At 36.2% G+C, this 4,719-nt stretch overlaps 1 pseudogene; it reads left to right on the top strand.

Moving 5' to 3' along the window:
• The first annotated feature begins 1,122 nt into the window (after positions 1 to 1,122).
• LOC137963285 (pectin acetylesterase 10-like) lies at positions 1,123 to 3,674 on the top strand (annotated as a pseudogene).
• Positions 3,675 to 4,719: the final 1,045 nt, after the last annotated feature.

The raw sequence follows: 4,719 nt of genomic DNA, 5'->3' as shown, positions 1-4,719 counted from the left end.
ATAAGGGAGATATCAAATGTTTCTTTTGCAAGAAGAAATGACATACAAGGAAGACTTGTCCCAAATTCAAGCATTGGCTTGGAAAGAAAGGTAATCTTATTTCTTTGGAGTGTTTTGAATCTAATATGGTTAATATTTCTTATAACACTTGGTGGATTGATTCTGGTACTACAATCCATGTTGCCAACACCATGCATGGCTTCTTAAACCAAGGAAAACCGACGAAAAGTTAATGTTCCAACTATTCAAGAAACAAGATGGGTTCATATGTGGAGGCAGTTGAGACCTAGAGACTTGTCCTTAATTCTGGTTTTGTTTTAGACCTTGAAAAGACCTTTCATGTTCCATCATTTTCAAGAAACCTTATTTAAGTTTCTAGACTTTTACCTTGTGGTTTCAGTTTCAATTCCCTTACCAATTTCCTTTATTTTTATAAAGATAATATTCTTGTTGGAAAAAGCATTTTGGATGATGGTTATTTAAACTTCTTTTAAATTGTACCCTTAATTGTAGTCTTGTAATTGTGAATGGTACAAATGTTGGCATTAAACATGGTGTTATAAATGAGAAACCCTCAATGTTGTGGCATAGGAGATTAGGTCATATTTCCATTGATAGAATTAAGAGATTAGTAAATGAAGGAGTCATTGAAGCTCTTGACTTTAGTGATTTTGGTACTTGTATGGATTGTATTAAAAGAAAGCCCATCAAAACTCCGAAGTTAAGCACGGTTGGACAAGAGTAGTACTAGGATGGGTGACCTCCTGGGAAGTCCTCGTGTTGCACCCCTTTTTGCCCGTTCTTCCTCAGCCACCAGCTAATTTCTCCCTTGTAATGTTGCGGTTAGGGGCGGCAAAACATATTTGCATATATAGTTTGTTTTCTTTTTTAACGATTCAAAATATTCGGGAAGAAGAGAAGAGGGGAAAAAAGTACGATTTTGTTTTATTTTCCTTTATTAATGCAATTCGGTTCAGTTTCGACACGAATGGTAAATGTTTTATTCTTTAATCGAACGACATACCGCTCCTTTTTAAAACTTTATATCACGATTTTTACTTAAGATTTTAATTTTTTATTTTATTTTAGGGATGGAATGTGGAATAGACCAATAGAACACGGATGGAGACGGAATCCGAGGAAGGGATTGGTAGGATGGAGATGTGCGATCAATAAAATTGGGCACTTTGATAAATGTGGTAGAAAGAAAAAATTCTGAGTAACATAGGCAAGCTAAAACATTCTGCAATTTAAGTTAATGTAATAAAAATCAGTTTAGCTATTCTCTTTCTCGATTGAACTAACCCATCGGCTCAGAAAATAGCTTTCAGACATGAAGAAGATTGAATTTTGAGCATAAATGATGCTAATGCTGACAAATTTCAAATCACCTTTATGCTCACTCTAGGAAAACAACACACAAAGTGATTGACTTCAATTCTAATAGTTTTTTCAAGATGACCAAATGAGCTCCTCTAATGATAAAATATAATTATCGAAATCTACTTATGAGGGGAGAGGAGGGGGGGGGGGGGGGGGGGGGGGGGGGGGGGGGGTCAATTTGATGTCGCATTATTCAGTTCATCTCCTGACATCAGTGGAATACCAGAGTTCAAGTCATCTAGATGACTAAGATGAATCCAAAAATCGTCTCTGTGGTTTAAGTTATGGAATCTAGTTTTCGCCCGTTTTTGCCAATCATGATCAAACGCCGGGGATTCGAACCCTCATAATTTTTTCCCCTCTCTCTCCCACACCCACTCTCTGGGTCTCTTCATTTTCGATTTTTTTTGCCCTCTCTCCCGCACCCACTCTCTGGGTCTCTTCATTTTCGATTTTTTTCGCCCTCTCTCTCATCTCCCTGCGGCCCTAGATCTCTCTACTCCCTCTCTCTTCTCCACCATCTCTCTGCAGTCTCCATCTCTCTGCGGCCTCGCTATCCCTTATCCATTATCTGTGTTGGGGCATCCTTTAGCGGTGAAGGTGTAAACTAGGTACTTTGGGATATTTGTTTCTATTTATTTTCATGTTTCCAGTGAAAACAACCATAATCATCTTTGCTCTAGACCAATTCCTACATATATTTATTTCCTCTTTTCTATTTAGGTTGTTGGGCTTGTCTTTCATGGGCAGCGAATTTGGTTGGCTACCATGGAAGCTTTGATGTCAAAGGGGATGCGCAATGTTAAGGAGGTTTGGTCTTTCATCTAATGATTTTATCACTTCTTTTGTGTAAGGACTTTAACTCAAAATCTTGGGGTTTTTGGTGATTTTATCTGGTTGGTGCATTCTATGCTCTTCTTTCTGGTTGTTTTGCTGGAGGTTTATGATCCATAATGCATTGTGATGAGTTCAAAAAACTCTTTCCAAGATCAATAAAAGTCAAGTGTCTTGTTGATGCTGGGATGTTCCTTGATGCGTATGGCTTGCTTTTTTCTACTCTTTTTCTTGTATTATTGTCATCATGAGTGGTCCTGGATCATACTCTGTTCTAAAGGTTTTTATCTCAATCAATTACTAGGCATGCCTGAAATTATGCCAAGGCTATTGATACAGTGCTTGCTTCTTGCTAACTGCAAATACTTCAAGATCATCATAAATGAGCACAATAAATGAGAATTGATATGCATAGACTCTTTCCTGCCATCCTTTTGTACATCGCATAAGGATCCAACTTCTGTAAATTCATCCTTCTTTTTTATTCTCTCTTTTACTCTCACATAAAAACATATGAACTGGAGATTGATGTATGTGGTTCCAACTTTGTTGCACTGTTTCTTCCCAGAAAATTTGGTGGCTAATATTAAGACCCCACTTTTTCTTCTAAATGTTGCATATGATGTTTGGCAGGTAAACTTTTGTAGATTTTGAATGATCCTTTACTGAATATGTCTGCTTATGTTTTGAATTGTTTCTTATTCATTTTTTTTTCTGGTACAATCTAGTTTGTATCCACCATCAGCTCATTCGCATGGTGAATGACATGCATGCAAGTTGAATTATGAAAGGTGCACACCAGGACAAATCAGATTCTTCCAGAGTACTTCTGTTTCACTGTTATTCACCTTTGTACTTTAATGTCATTTATGTCAATAATTGGCCTCGAAATGCCTTTGAAGTTTTGGTGTTATCTTCTTAAATAGATTTTAGGAATAAAATGCTTTCAGCTATTAAAGGGTTCTCAATGTCGAAGTAAAACTGGGTTGTTCATAAATTCATGTTTCGCCCATTGCCAATCAGAGAGGCAGGACACATGGTTTGCCAACAATTCTCCTATCATCAGGAACAAGGTATTGGGATTGTCTCTCCCTCCCTCTGTCAAACTTAGAGCTGATATGTCTAAGTGGTAGCCAGTGCCAGACTGTTTGGTTTATGGGTGTGGTTTCAATTTACTCTTATCTATTTTAATTTTCATTCACCAAGTCTGGGGAAGAAAAGAAAGGAAGAGTGCTTTGGTTCAAAACTCTGTCACTATTTTGCTCTTAGATTCTCATTGAAAAACAAACATCTGAAATTTGTTGATAGTAGAGAATCGTTGTAGTTGTCGGTGATTGGTACTTTGACCAAGCAGAAGTGAAGCTGTCGGTGATTCGTATTTTGACCAAGCTGAAGAGAAGATGATAGACTGTGCATACCCTTGTGACCAGAGTTGTCACAACCTCGTCTTTCATTGAAGAAGCCAGCATTGGATCTCTTCACTATTATTTGCAACTCGATTCAGGTGCATATTCATATCAAGACCCATTTAGCATCTGGTTGTTACTACAGTGTCTAGCATGTTGTAATTTGCATGTCAATTCTTGTGCCCTCTATAGGAATTTGTTTCCCCCATGCAAGCAATATTAAAGAGGGAAGTTATTGTTTCTTGTTTTCCAGTGAAAAGGGTAAATAATAAGACATGTATTAATGACCTGATTAGTATTGGAAATAGATTAATAAGAATCTTCTTGAATATATGTATGCAAACTCTTTTGTTCTTTTGTCGGATTTAGAGTGATTCTTGACCGAGTATAAGAATATGGCTATTTGTCACTGCAGAAAAACATAAATGACAGAAAAATTCCTTTATTTTTATCAAAATTTTCTTTCTAATGGTAGATAAATTCCCTTTAATTGGTAATTAGTCCAGTCGCTTACTATTGAAGTACTAAGAAATTTATTTACATATCTGGCAATCAAATCAGATCATGAGAGATAACAAGAGCAAAGAGGGCAATGGAAGGCAGTTTCCTACGGTCATGCACCCACATATAAAAGATCAACATTATTTCATGGAAACCAAGTAATCAACCAGTACACTTTCATTACAAAAAAGAAACATAGAGACCTATTATTTGATCTTGAAGACAAAGACCACATGTGCATTGTACACTGAAAAATCTGTTCATATTGTAGTTAAAAAAAACTTTAGTACTGGCAGAAAGGAGTGATGTCCCAAGTCTAATCCTCTTGCAACAAGAACTACAATGTCTAATTGATATTTTTTAATAAATGGGAAAACATCTATAAAAATCAATAAATATCAAAATAAAATATCTACAAGATGTGGCATCCAATTGAATTTCACATATGAAAGAGTTAACAATACATTAGTCAACTGTACAGCATGAACCAATAAGCTATACTTACAAAACTTAGAATTCTTCTATAAAACCTTTACTTAACAAAAATTTCTGTAAAACCTGTCCTATGAGTGCAAAATTTGGGGATAACCCCTGC

Source organism: Aristolochia californica, unplaced genomic scaffold, assembly GCF_029961685.1.
Source record: "Aristolochia californica isolate CCGP_79_NKW_82.1479 unplaced genomic scaffold, dmAriCali1.0.hap1 SCAF_4, whole genome shotgun sequence".
Lineage (NCBI taxonomy): Eukaryota > Viridiplantae > Streptophyta > Magnoliopsida > Piperales > Aristolochiaceae > Aristolochia > Aristolochia californica.
The sequence above is the reverse complement of the archived record's forward strand: the minus strand, read 5'-3'. Positions and strand labels throughout refer to the sequence as shown.